Source organism: Aplidium turbinatum, chromosome 17 (genome assembly GCF_918807975.1).
Source record: "Aplidium turbinatum chromosome 17, kaAplTurb1.1, whole genome shotgun sequence".
NCBI lineage: Eukaryota > Metazoa > Chordata > Ascidiacea > Aplousobranchia > Polyclinidae > Aplidium > Aplidium turbinatum.
The window spans coordinates 14,557,548-14,571,367 of NC_137488.1; the positions used below are offsets into that span (position 1 = coordinate 14,557,548).

A 13,820-nucleotide genomic window follows, 5' to 3' on the forward strand; every position below is an offset into this window, starting at 1 on the left:
AAATGCTGCGTCCTTGTTATGGCAATTAACAATTAGTTAGTGTTAACAAACCCAAGCTGCGGGTGGAACGTGTGAAAGAACTGGTTGCATCAACGAATACAAGTTCACTTGCATACTAGGATATGTTGGAATAAACTGTGATCAGATGTAAGAATATTGTGGAGATGATTTTCTGGCGTTTCATGCAACGCGAGAAATGAAGTAATGACTGATGCCTCCCATCCTCTGTTTTGCTGTATCGGTGTTACACTGAAAGAAATATATGAGCAATTGATCATGCATTGTCTTAAATGCAACTGAATGATTGAATGCAAATAATTCTAGAATCCAGAAAATAGAATCATTCTATTTGAATAACTACATTTTGATGATCCCAAATAAGGGTGAAACAGTTTGTAAAGGTGTTTAGTGAGTACAGTAATAGGTTTATTTGATGTAATTTTGCTCTGCTTGGTTATTTTTTTGGCATTGAGCAATTTTTTGTAGTAATTGTTTGATTTTTAATTTATATTGTAGGCCCATACAAAAAAAGTAAATAAACAACATAAGTGGTCTGATTATTGTTTAAAAATTATTTCTGTTTATATAACAAATCAGTGTTAACAATTCACCCATAAAGAAAAATTTAAAGTGGATCAAAAAAAATTCAAAGTTTGTTTCAAATATATGGGATGAAGCTAAAGTATTAAATAGTTTAACGTGGGACTTGATCAAGTAACCGGACATATTGTATTGAAAAACAAGACGGTTTTTAAAACTTAATTCATGGCCCATATAATCAAAGTTGATTGATGATGATGGGCACTTTTAACGAATGATCGTATTGTAGGTCCTTACTCTCCATGTAAGCCCAATCCTTGTGGGAATGGAGGAAGATGCAGAAGAAGAGGTTGCAGCAATGCTTACACATGCGCATGTGCATATCCTTACACTGGAAAACACTGTACAAAGTGTAAGAATTGTGTTGTCTTGGCTAATATTCAATATCTTACACAAAACGTAATACTGTAAAAAAAAATATCAAAATAATATTGAGCAACTTAAGTGAGGACTTCCCATTGTCATATTGTAGTGATGTCTTTATCATATTTTCTTATTTATTGAAATAATTCTAAAACCAAGTAAAATTCATTCTAAACTGCATTTGCAATACTGGTGGATGGCATATCAGATATTGATGTGATGCATTCTGCAATTTAATCCCTCTTCAATTTCACGCTGATTAATTTTTTACTAGTTTTGCAGTTAATTTTGGGAGTAGGGTGTCAAAAACTGCTGATAACTAAAAAACTATATTACACAAAAATGTCATTTTTTTACTAAATCAAAGATGAATTAATTTTTAGGAAAAGTCATAAAATTTCAGTTAATTTGAGCCAGTAGCTTTTATGTAATCGATGAAAGTTATAGGTATGGATAGAACCCGTTAGTCCGAATAGGGTTAACAGCCTTTATATAAGCTAACTACATAAATTGAAATTGTGGTGAAGTGCAAGCAAACATGCAAAGTTTTGTTTCGAACTTAGTTGAGACCTTTGTCTTAACAATCGTTAATTACAAAACCATGGACTGCTTTATACACAAGGACTGGAAACACGGCTCGGTGTTTAACGCGAGTGGACAAGTTCAGGTGGAAGTTTGTTTTAGGCTATACTGTGCTCTGGCTCTGTCTTTATTGACAATAACTAAGTGATAATCGTTATGAAGCAGGCATGTGGCTTGAGTTTTAATTGTAATACAGTATAGTATATTTCTATACTAAGAGTAAATTTTTGAGCGATGTCAAATATCCAACTGCATATGACATCACATCAAACTAGAATAACAGAGACAAAAGTAACACCCCACTAAAGAAAACAAAAGTTTACTTGAATTCACATTGAGCAACACTATAACACAGATTAAATATGGCAAGCTAGGATCTAAAACGACTGACTTTAAGAATTTTAAACTTGGCCTTTTTTACATTTTGAGCAAGTTTACAGTTGCATTATCTCATCCACGCAAATGTTTCCTTTAGAATAGGCTATGAGCATATAAAACAAAGGTATGCGGCGTGATTTACAAACAATAATGGGTAAAAATTGTCATATATGTTAACATCTAAAAATAGTGTGTTTGGGGTAATTTTAATTTCAACATTAGTCCTGATTTTATGATACAACAGTAAGTTCTAAAACCCCTAGTATAACTTTTTTGAAACTTGGTCCGAACTCCCTTGGACACTGGGAAAATGACTTTATGTGTAAAATTACCTTGTAGGCTATTGTACGGACGTCATTGTTTGTTTATGGGATTTAAAGTTCAAATATTATTTGCTACTGTATAAAAACACGTCAACAATTCTGCAAGGCAATCGCAAACAGTTTTTCTGGTCTTGATTGGATCATAAAAAATGGAAAAGTGGCCATCCACTCAAGTCTCTACGAGTCTGTATGTGAGCAAGCCTGGCAATTGAAATTGAGACAACCATTTGTACAGGCCGCACAACTCTCGATGAAAACAGCTGAAGACCATTCGATCAGTGTGGCTATCTGAACGGACCACAAATGGAGCTCGGAGTAGAAAAAAAACTCTTCAACACTCCAAAGTTCAATCTCCAACACCGGGCTTCATCCAACTGGAATGCTTTTGCCTAGCAAGGCCTGGGTGCAGCTCAACCGCCTGAAAACTGGCGTCGGACTATACCGCTCCAACATACACAAATGGGGATTGGCTCCATGTGCGATCTCTGAGTGTGGCAAACAGAAACAAGCTGCAGACCACACAATCTGCAACTGCGGCATTTACCGAGCGCCAAATGGTGTGCATCGTATGCGTGAAGTGGATGACGAATCTATTTAGTGGCCGGTCGACATCTGCCCAAATATCTAGACCGAGTCGCTATAGAGCCCTTCGACCTCTGGAATGGCGAAGAAGGTTCACACGAAGAAGAAGATGATAATGACTGATGGATGGCACATCACAGATTAATGTGCAATATACATTTTAACACCATTATACTGTAACTTGAGTGTGACTATTCAGTAGGGTGGGCCGTTTTTGACTTTTTTTCGAAAATCAAAAACGGCTAGTCATAAAAAGTGGCACATGCATGAAAAAATTACGTGTGCAAAATTTTATTAGTTTGGGGGTGCATCTTCTGCCCCCGCAGGGGGTTCAAACTTTCAATTTTTTGAAAAAAAATGGGAAATTTCACTTTCCGTTTTAACATATATTTTTTTATAATTTTTCTACTGGCTAGTTATAACTTGTAAGTGGGATGTACCCACAACTTTCCTATGTAAAGGCATGTTCGAAGCTTAAGGTTTACTGCCCCCGCATCGACGACCAAAATACTGAATTTTCACCAATTTGAGATGCTATTTTGTCATTGCTCAATAAACAAACTTGTCGCAAAAGGGCGAGATGGTGTTAACGCTGTACGCTCATTTATGTTCTGTCCATTAACTTTGCAGGATGATACGAATGAGGTACCAATATCAGTACATATTTATGATAAAGAGTTACAAAAAACAATGAATAACCTTTTGAAGTCAAATTCTAGAAGTGGGCCTAAATTTCGGCAAAATTTGGACCAAATGAAAGAATCTGCAAAGCAAAAATACTTGAAATCGGTTGTTGTAGCCTGACTGTTCCAATTTTCTGCAATGTACTTGCCCGCAGGAAAATCGTGTCCCTGTTACAGAACAACAGTACCTTGAGCAAAGAACAACTTGCATAATGGTGATTGATAAACATGATAAATCGGCCACAAAATTTAATTTTAAACGTTTTCCGAGGAGAGTCGCAAGATCAGAACAATTCCGTTCTTTACGTGAAGACCCAGGAGTAGGCACAAGTAGCGCTTTGGTTAAAACACCTTTATCTTCTTATTGAAGCTCAGAAAATTTGTCATCCAATGAACGCTGCGAAGATTTTGAATATCAACCCAGTTTTGCCTCGGAAAACCCCAGAAAAAGCAAGGTTACTTCCAGTTTAGTAGTATTTGCTAAATCATGCGATCGTACTGGTATTTCCGATAGGTCTGCAGCACTTATTGCTTCATCATTTCTACAAGATGCGGGAGTTGTAACGGATAGCGAATCTCAATCAGTCGTAGATAGCCTAAAAGCAAAGTGAGAAGAGCGAGGAAAAAAATGAGGTTTACAACTCAAATGGAAAGTAAGCCTATCATGTGCATAAATTTGCAACATGTTCAATTTGCAAAGCATATATTTTGATGGCCGAAAAGATTAAACCATCAAACAAAATGAAATTGCTGGGCGACTTCGAAAACATTTCGCAGTTGAAGACCACAATACTTTACTTAAGGAGCCAAGTTCTCATTTCATTGGTCATTTTACTGTAGCCAACTGATCTAATGTGTCAATAGCTACAGGGATTCTTGAATATCTTGGATCCAAGAAAATTAGCTACGATAATGTAATGGCAATTGGATGCGATGGAACCGCAATAAACACAGATCAAAAAGGCGTCGTTATAAAGCTGGAAGATCGTTTCCAAAAGCCACTTTAATGGTTAATATGCCTATTCCATAGTAATGAATTGCCTCTTAGGCATCTTATAAAAGATATGGCAATACTAGCAGACCTGATAGCTTCATTGGGCCCATTATAAAGCAGCTAGCCACTGTCACACAACCAGATGTTGTAAAATATAATGCAGTTTCGGCACCAGAGACTGAAATTGATGAAAATGACCTCAGCACTGACCAAAAATATCTTCTACACATGCACAGAGCAGTAAAAAGTGGAGATATATCAATTCATTTCGCATAGAGGAGTCCAGGTATGATGAACCACTCAAGATGGTTGAACACAGCCAATCGAATTCTACGTTTATATGTTACATCAAACGCGTCAGCTGTATTGGTGGAACGTGTGGACTATATTATAAATGTTTAAATTCTAGTATGGTTTGCCATTATAAAGGAAAGCAATTTCACTATGGACAAAAACATTTCTAATTCTACACTCTGCTCAGAAGCTATCGAATAGAGCTCGCAATATCCTCAACAAAGTAATATAGAGGAATGTGTTTTATGCCCATCGTGAAAACATTTTGATTGCAATCATATGTTATACCAAAGAGTACAGTATGTAAGGGAACTAGGATGGAGAAAAATTTTCAATTCAAGAATATTATCACCTCACAGCACTCGTTAGCAAAAATTCACCCTGTCAATATTGCAGTTCAGTTCCGAACGTTACTTTGAGATGATAGACTGGCAAAATCTTCCAGTTACGGAACCCCCAGCGATGCTTGGTGTTGACAGCAATGTGATAAAAGAGCGCATCAAAACAAAGATGCCTTCACAACAGTTGTTTTCTACGTTTTGTCTGCCACACACAACAGATGCTCATCACATGTGGTGGACAGCATTGAAAGAGATGGGTAGCCTACATTAAAGCAATATTACAATCAAGGAAAAAAAATTCCTAGGTTTCAGTCGAAACAAGATTTTATGATTCATTAGGCTTCAGCCAGAACTAAATTTGAGCAAAATCTGGGGAACTGGCTAAAAGACCTTGTTGTTTGTTGTATTTTTGACACAATTTCGTTTTTTTGTTAACACAAGTTCTTGTTTATCGTTACATTGCTGTCAAACAAAGTTTACTCTTGTATGTGGTTCTGTAGTAGCCTATCAAGTGAACGTTTAATGGTTTGTAAATGACAAACAAAATCATGATAACAATTCACGTGGAACTGTACATTACATTCCATTTACGGAACCTGCAGATCACATTGCTTTTATTCTGAAGTAAATTATAGGATTGCGTTTTATAGCTGCAACTGATCAAACGTAGCCTACTATTGCTTTTAATTTAAGCAAGATTACGTCTTATAGTTTGTCAGTTCGTATCATCCTGCAAAGGTAGTGGACAGAACATAAATGAGCGTACAGCGTTAACACGATTTCGCCCTTTTGCGACAAGTTTGTTTTTTGAGCAATGACAAAATAGCATCTCAAATTGGTGAAAATTCAGCATTTTGGTCGTCGATGCGGGGACAGTAAACCTGAAGCTTCGAACATGCCTTTACATAGGAAAGTGCTGGGTACATCCCACTTACAATTTATAACTAGCCAGTAGAAAAATTATAAAAAAAAATATGTTAAAACGGAAAGTGAAATTTCCCATTTTTTTTCAAAAATTTGAAAGTTTGACCCCCCTGCGGGGGCAGAAGATGCACCCCCAAACTGTTGAAATTTTGCACACGTAATTTTTTCATGCATGTGCCACTTTTTATGACTAGCTGTTTTTGAATTTCGAAAAAAAGTCAAAAACGGCCCACCCTACTATTCAGAGGGATGGTGCAGCGTGTAGGGTGCTCGCTTTCCAATCATGCACTCTGGTTCAACTCAGGGACAAAGCTGGTTATCGAAAATACCGCTTACCTCTACACATGGAGTAATAAAATTGGGTGGGCATATTTCCTGAAGGAAGTTGGCCGAGAAAAAGGAATGGCCCCACTACTCTCGTTACTACCAAAGTCTTAGTAAAATGAGAACCTTATCTTTTTATTTCCCGATGCTTGGATTCAAGAATGGGCCTTTCCATAGACTGACTACACAAATTGCATTTGTATTCAAGCGAAAGCAAGCACGTGGAGTTTTGTTTCCAACTTAGTTGAGATATTTGTTTTAACTTTTTTGATTGTTAAACATTTGTAAAACTTCTTTGACTGGTAGTTGTCGTGTAAAAATTTTTGTACACTTGTGGTTAGCAATTTATGCATAAAGAAAGCCTCAGAGTGGATCAGAGCAAGTTCTAAGTTTGGTTGAAATGCCTATGATACAGTAAAATTAAAGTTTTAAGTAGGTTTACTCGGGACTTGATCAAGTAACTTGAGATAACTTGTTAAAGCATAGAACGGTTTGTTAACATTTCATCAAATGTTCATAGGTCGCTTATCTCCGTGCGTGCTCGATCCTTGTCGGAATGAAGGAACATGCATAAGCACAGGTTTCAGTTGTGCTTACACGTGTGCCTGTCCACATCCGTATATTGGAATATATTGTGACCAATGTAAGAAATGTGTTTTCTTGGTTATTGTTAAATGTCTTACCATAAATGTAATAAAAAAATAATACTATTGAGAAACTGAAGTAACAACTTTCTACTGCCATGTTGTAATAATATTTTTGTAATATGCACTTATGTGTTGAAATATTTCTAAAACCGACTGAAACTCATTCTAAACTACATTATTTTCATTATTGGTAGATAACACATTACATAGCAATGTGGTGCATTCTTCTTTATATGCTTTCCAATCTATACCTTGGCGACAAATTCAAATACTGCATCCTTGTTATGGCAATTAACAATTAGTTAGTGTTAACAAACCCAAGCTGCGGGTGGAATATGTGAAAGAACTGGTTGCATCAACGAATACAAGTTCACTTGCATACTAAGATATGTTGGAATAAACTGTGATCAGATGTAAGAATATTGTGGAGATGATTTTCTGGCATTTCATGCAACGCAAGAAATAAAGTAATGACTGATGCCTCCCATCCTCTGTTTTGGTGTATCGGTGTTACACTGAAAGAAATATATGAGCAACTGATCATGCATTGGCTTAAATGCAACTGAATGATTGAATGCAAATAATTCTAGAATCCAGAAAATAGAATCATTCTATTTGAATAACTACATTTTGATGATCCCAAATAAGGGTGAAACAGTTTGTAAAGGTGTTTAGTGAATAATAGGTTTATTTGATGTAATTTCGCTCTGCTTGGTTTTTTCTTTGGCATTGAGCATTTTTTTGTAGTTGAACACGATTATATACTAAACTATAATATAATATGAGCAATGTTTCCTGTAATACAAAGTTATGAAGGCGATAAAAAATTCCAGAATATCGAGCCATCTGCAGCGACAAATGTTTAATGTGTGACAACCAGGTTAGATTTTTGACGACATGGATTCCCAGATACTTAACAGTTTTCACTCTTTCTATCACTGTTTGGTTTATACACAACCTGAAACTAGTTTCAACAGTACGCTTTGGCACTTTGTTTATTAAAATGTAGTTTGCTTTAGAGTAGTTTAGGGAAAGTTTGTTTTTTCGTAGCCAAGCATCAATTTTATGTAATTCAGAATTGGATTCTGTTTGTAAAGTATCCAAGTCTTCACCACGAAAAGCTAGATATGTGTCGTCCGCAAAAAGCACGGTAGAAAATTTAGACATTAAAGGAAGATCTTTAATATACATTAGGAAGATGTTGTATTTCCAGACGTTTAATATAAAATAAACAATAATAATTGTAGCGATAGCCAACCAAGTGAGAAAACCATTTACCTCTTGTTACTTACTGACTTATGTGCACAAAAACAACTCAATATATATCAAGAAAGAAACGCAAAACAATCAACTAAGGAACGTGGTACAGAACGCTCAATTGATTACACGCGCAGTGCGGTGGTAATCAATTCCAACGTCTGTACCAGAAAACGCTGAACTGTGATTATGTAGTGACGCTGGTCACGAGTTACATATATTCAACGTAAATAAAATGACGACTATAACAGAAGAGAACTTCGTCGACTGGCAGGTACAAGCTGGGGTGCGACAGCAACAACTCTGCGCACCCTAGCTCTTGTCCATTCCACCGCGGAGTACTGCGCCCCTGTATGGTGTCGTAGTGCTCATACTCACTTGCTCGACAAACCCATCAACGACGCCTTGCGTATTGTATCGGAATGCCTGAAACCTACACCCACTGAATTTTTACCAGTTCTTTCAGGCATCGCCCCTGCTGAGCTTCGCCGCAAAGCTGCCACACTCTCCTTGGCTCGCCGGTTACTGGAGTCACACCACGCGCTCCACAGCTACATCACCAGATCGGTAATAAAGAAACGCTTCAAATCGAGAAGCCCTTTGTCGCTCAAGCACAATCCTTGCTGGAGCACAACACCAGTGCCTCATCCTGGATCGCCAATACCTGACAAGAGGAGTGGACAGACAACACTTCCAGACTCCACACCTTTGTTCCCGACGCTAGACCCATGCTACCAGGAAAGGAGCTCAGACGACCTGCCTGGGTATGGCTGAATCGCCTCTGCACGGGTGTTGGGCGCTTCGCTTCCTTGATGCACAAGTGGGGCTTATCAACATCTGCGGCATGCAACTATGGTGCAGAGGAACAGACAGCAGATCACATCCTCTACCACTGCCCGACGTTTACTCTTTCAAGGCCAGTTGGCCTCCCAACGCTGGAGGACTCCACAATCAAGTGGCTGCTTGAAGAATGCCCGGATATTTGACCCCAATGAAATGTAGTCCAAAAAAACAACCTCTCATACGAAAGAAGAAGAAGAAAAAGAAAGAGAAGAGGTCCCAATGTTAAACCTTGAGGGACTCCACAAAGAATTTTTTGCATGCTTGAAGCAGAATTAGACAATTTGGTATATTGGTATCCATTGGTAAGATAACTTTTCATTAGTTCAAGAGCAGTGCCACGTATTCCGTAGCAGTTTTGAAGTTTAGTTATCAATATGTTATGGTCAACTGTATCAAACGCTTTTGACAAGTCAAGAAATATGCAACAGGTATAGAAATTTTGGTTCACATTGTTTAACAGATCGTCATACAGCGTGCTTACTGTCATTAAAATGTGTATATCCGTATACTGGAAAACACTGTACACAGTGTAAGAATTGTGTTTTCTTGGAAAATAATAAATATCTTACACTAAACGTAATACTGTAAAAAAAAATCAAAATAATATTGAGCAACTAAAGTGAGGACTTCCCATTGCCATATTGTAGTGACGTCTTTATCATATTTTTTTATTTATTGAAATAATTCTAAAACCAACTAAGTAAAATTCATTCTAAACTGCATTTGCAATACTGGTGGATGACACATCAGATATTGATGTGATGCATTCTGCAATCTAATAGCCTTTATAAGCTAACTACATAAATTGAAATTGTGGGGAAGTGCAAGCAAACATGCAAAGTTTTGTTTCCAACTTAGTTGAGACCTTTGTCTAAACAATCGTTAATTACAAAACCTTCTTCTTCTTCTTCTTCTTCATCCGTTCAGTTGTTTACGACTCTCGGTCTCTCTATATGTCATCTTTCTCCACATCTCTCGATCCTTTGTAGCCTCCTTCAATTCATGCACTCCCATACCACTGTCATTTACGATTGTGTCAAGCCATCTTGTTTTTGGGCGCCCCCTTCCTCTTCCTCCGCTGACCAAACCAAGCATGATGTCTTTTTCCATTGATTTGCTTCTCATTATGTGGCCAAAATATGAAAGTTTCTGCCTGACGATTCTAGCTTCTAGGGATATGTCCGGTTTAATTTGTTCGAGAATTTTCTCATTTGTTACTTTGGCTGTCCAAGGAACACGCAGTAACCTTCTCCAACACCACAATTCAAATGCGTCAATCTTTCTTCTGTCTGTTTTGTTCATTGTCCATGTTGCGCATAAGTTGCAATTGGGAATATAATAGTTTTGATCAGCTTCTTTTTTGTTTATACTTTTACATGTTTTGTTTCTACTTTTACTTGCTCTTCCAAATGCTATTTATTCCAACAAATGCGTTTCTTCCCAGCGCTATTCTTCCTATCTCTGGTGAGTTATTAGAGTCCCAGCTTAATATTGAGCCTAGAAATATGAATTCATTCACTGTTCCAATTTCTTGATTATCGATCTTGATATTTATGTTATCTGCTTTACCAGTTGTTATAATTTTTGTTTTTTTTTGATGTTGAGTTTCAATCCAGCCCTTTCACTTTCCTTTTTCACTTTGATGATTAAGTCTTCAAGATCTTGTGCGTTCTCGGCCAAAAGGGTAGTGCCATCTGCATATCTCAAGTTGTTTATAATTCTGCCACCAATTTTCACTCCTATGTTGGAATTATTCAACCCTGCTCTCCTCATGCCCATTTCTGTGTACATATTAAATAGAGAAGGAGATAAAATGCACCCTTGGCGTGTTCCTTTTTTAATTTTAAACCAGGCTGTATTTCCGTATGCTGGTCGAACTGTAGCTTCTTGATTTTGATACAATGACCTTATGAGTTCCAGCAGGTGCATTGGCATTGCGGTGTCTCTCAGACAACTCCAAAGAATGTTATGTTGGATAACATCAAAAGCTTTCCAATAATCAATGAAACACATGTAGGCTACAGACCTTTTTTGTACTCCCTGCTGGTTTGCATAATCCATCTGAGATTTGCAATTTGGTCACGGGTACCTTTGCCTATTTTAAATCCAGCCTGCTCATCTGGCATTTCTCTTTCAATAATTGAGCCCCGTCGTTTTGGATGATTTTTAAAAGAAGTTTGCTATGGTTCAATAGTTTGAACATGTCCGTGTGTCTCCTTTCTTTGGAATTGGGATAAATATTGATCTTTTCCAATCTTTTGGCCATTCTTGTGATTTCCAAATACATTGGCATAAGACTAATAGTATTTGAATTGGCACATGTCTCAGTAATTCTGCTGAAATTCCATCGACTTTTGGTGCTTTTTGTTTAGATAATCATGGTCTCTTGCCCAGATAACTTCTTTTTCCAGTATATCGGGTTCCAGGTCAAACTGTTGACTTTTATAATTCTTCAATCTGTGGTTGCAGTTGAGGGTCCTGATATAACTGCTCAACATACTACTTCCATCGATTCAAAATTGCTTATTTGTCGTGTAGATCTTCTCCATTTTCTTCACGTACTGTAGCATTCTTGGCCTTGAAGGTTGATCTTGCTTTCTTTACTTGTGAGTAAAGCTCTCGCATGTTCCCACTTTTACTTGCTGATTCCATCTTCCTACATTTTTCTTCCCAATATATGTTTTTAATTTCCGAGCATGTCTTTGGAATTCAGCATTTAGCTTTTTGAATTGTATTCTGTTTCCATTTGCTTTTGCTTTCCTTCTTTGTTCTGCTATTTTAATTGTTACAGAGGAAATCCGTTGAGCAGATTTTGATGTCTTTATACTCGGTACATTATTTGCAGCTGCATCCAAGATCTTATTTTTTTATATTGTCCCATTTCATATCCGCTTGCTTATTTTCAGTGTGTAGAAATTTCAAACTGTTTTTAACTTCGGCTATATAATTTGGTCCAGTCTGATCTGTGTCATATATCATGTTTCTTTTTTATTGTTTTGTAACGGCGTTGCAAAATCGTACTTTTAGTTTGGTTACTAGCAACTGGTGATCTGTTCCACAGTCAGCTGTCGGATATGTCTTTGTCGCCAGAGTAGAGCTTGACCATTTTTGTTGGCATAAAATGTAATCAATTTGACTTCTGTAGTGTCCGTTTGGTGAAGTCCAAGTGTACAATCTATTTTTAGGCTGTTTAAACATAGTGTTGGGTATTGAAAGCTGATGTTTTTGGCAAAATTGAAATAATCTTTCTCCGGAATCGTTTCGGTGGCCCAAACCAAACCCGCCAGTAATTCCCGGTTCTAATGTACTTCCAATCTTAGCGTTGAAGTCTCCCATAATGTATTATAATATCTTTTGTAGGTGTTTGCGTCAAAGTGTTATGTAGATCATCATAAAAGTTATCTAGATCTTATTCTAGAGCATCTGCTGTGGGAGCGTATACCTGGATGATTGCAACACTGTAAGGTTTCCCTCGAATTCGTATGGTTATTATTTTGTCACTGAATACCTGATAGTTTTCGATGCATTTCGACACTTTCTTCGTTGTAATAAACCCAACCCCTCTTCGTCTTGTTGTATCATTGCCTGAGTAATAAACAATGTGTTCATCAGAGTTGAAAAAACCATTGCTAATCCAATGCACTTCGCTTAACCCAAGGATGATAATATTGAGTCGATTCATTTCGTTTTTTAAGACTTCCAGTTTCCCTGTATATAGTCCATTGACATTCCATGTTCCAATTTTGTATGGTTTAGTGAAGCGTAGAGCGGTAGTTTCACTGCAAGCCGTTTCAGCAATTAGGGGTTTAAAAGGCTTTGCCCTATTCCCGTCATTAGTACTTGAGTTCATTTGACCTTCTCTTTGCTCTTCTCCAGTAGCTTGATTGGTACCGTCTAGCCTGGAGGTTCCACTTTCTGGTACCATTTCATCTCTACTTTTTCGTTTTGTCATCATAAAATATTTTGGCAATAGTTCTGGGGTAGTTTGCCAGGTCTTTTCCCAGGCCAGAGCCGTTTAGCCTACGTATGTAGCACACGTTGTTGCCACGTCTACACCACGTTGAGGAGAACGGTTGGACTTTGGAAGAGGAAATTACAAAACCATGGACTGCTTTATACACAAGGACAGGAAACATGGCTCGGTTTTTATCGCGAGTGGACAAGTTATGGCGGAAGTTTGTTTTAGGCTATACTGTGCTCTGGCTTTGTTGACAATAACTAACTGATAACCGTTATGAAGCAGGCATGTTGGCTTGAGTTTTAATTGTAATACAGTATCAGTATATTTCTATGCTAAGAGTAGATGTTTGAGGGATGTCAAATATCCAAGTGCAAGCGACATCATATCAAACTAGAATAACAGAGACGAAAGTAACAGCCTAATTAAGAAAACAAAAGTTTACTTGAATGCATATTGAGCAATACTACATTAAATATGGCAAGCTAGTATCCAAATCGACTGACTTCAAGAATTTTAAACTCGGTCTGTTTTACATTTTGAGCAAGCTTACAGTTGCATTATCTCATCCACGCAAATGTTTTCTTTAAAATAGGCTAGGCAAGGGGTTCCTAAAGATTCTGTTCATCGGTAGGCTACCCTTTAGACATGCTGATGCTGATTTCCTTAGTAGTGTGCGTAATTTTTTTGCTCAATTCAATTGTGTCCGTCTTTGGAAACTCACTAC

The 13,820-nt window shown here is 37.4% G+C and overlaps 1 pseudogene; it reads right to left on the minus strand.

The window, feature by feature from the left end:
* Positions 1 to 12,544: 12,544 nt before the first annotated feature.
* On the minus strand, positions 12,545 to 13,060 carry LOC145786224 (protein CFDP2 pseudogene; annotated as a pseudogene).
* Positions 13,061 to 13,820: the final 760 nt, after the last annotated feature.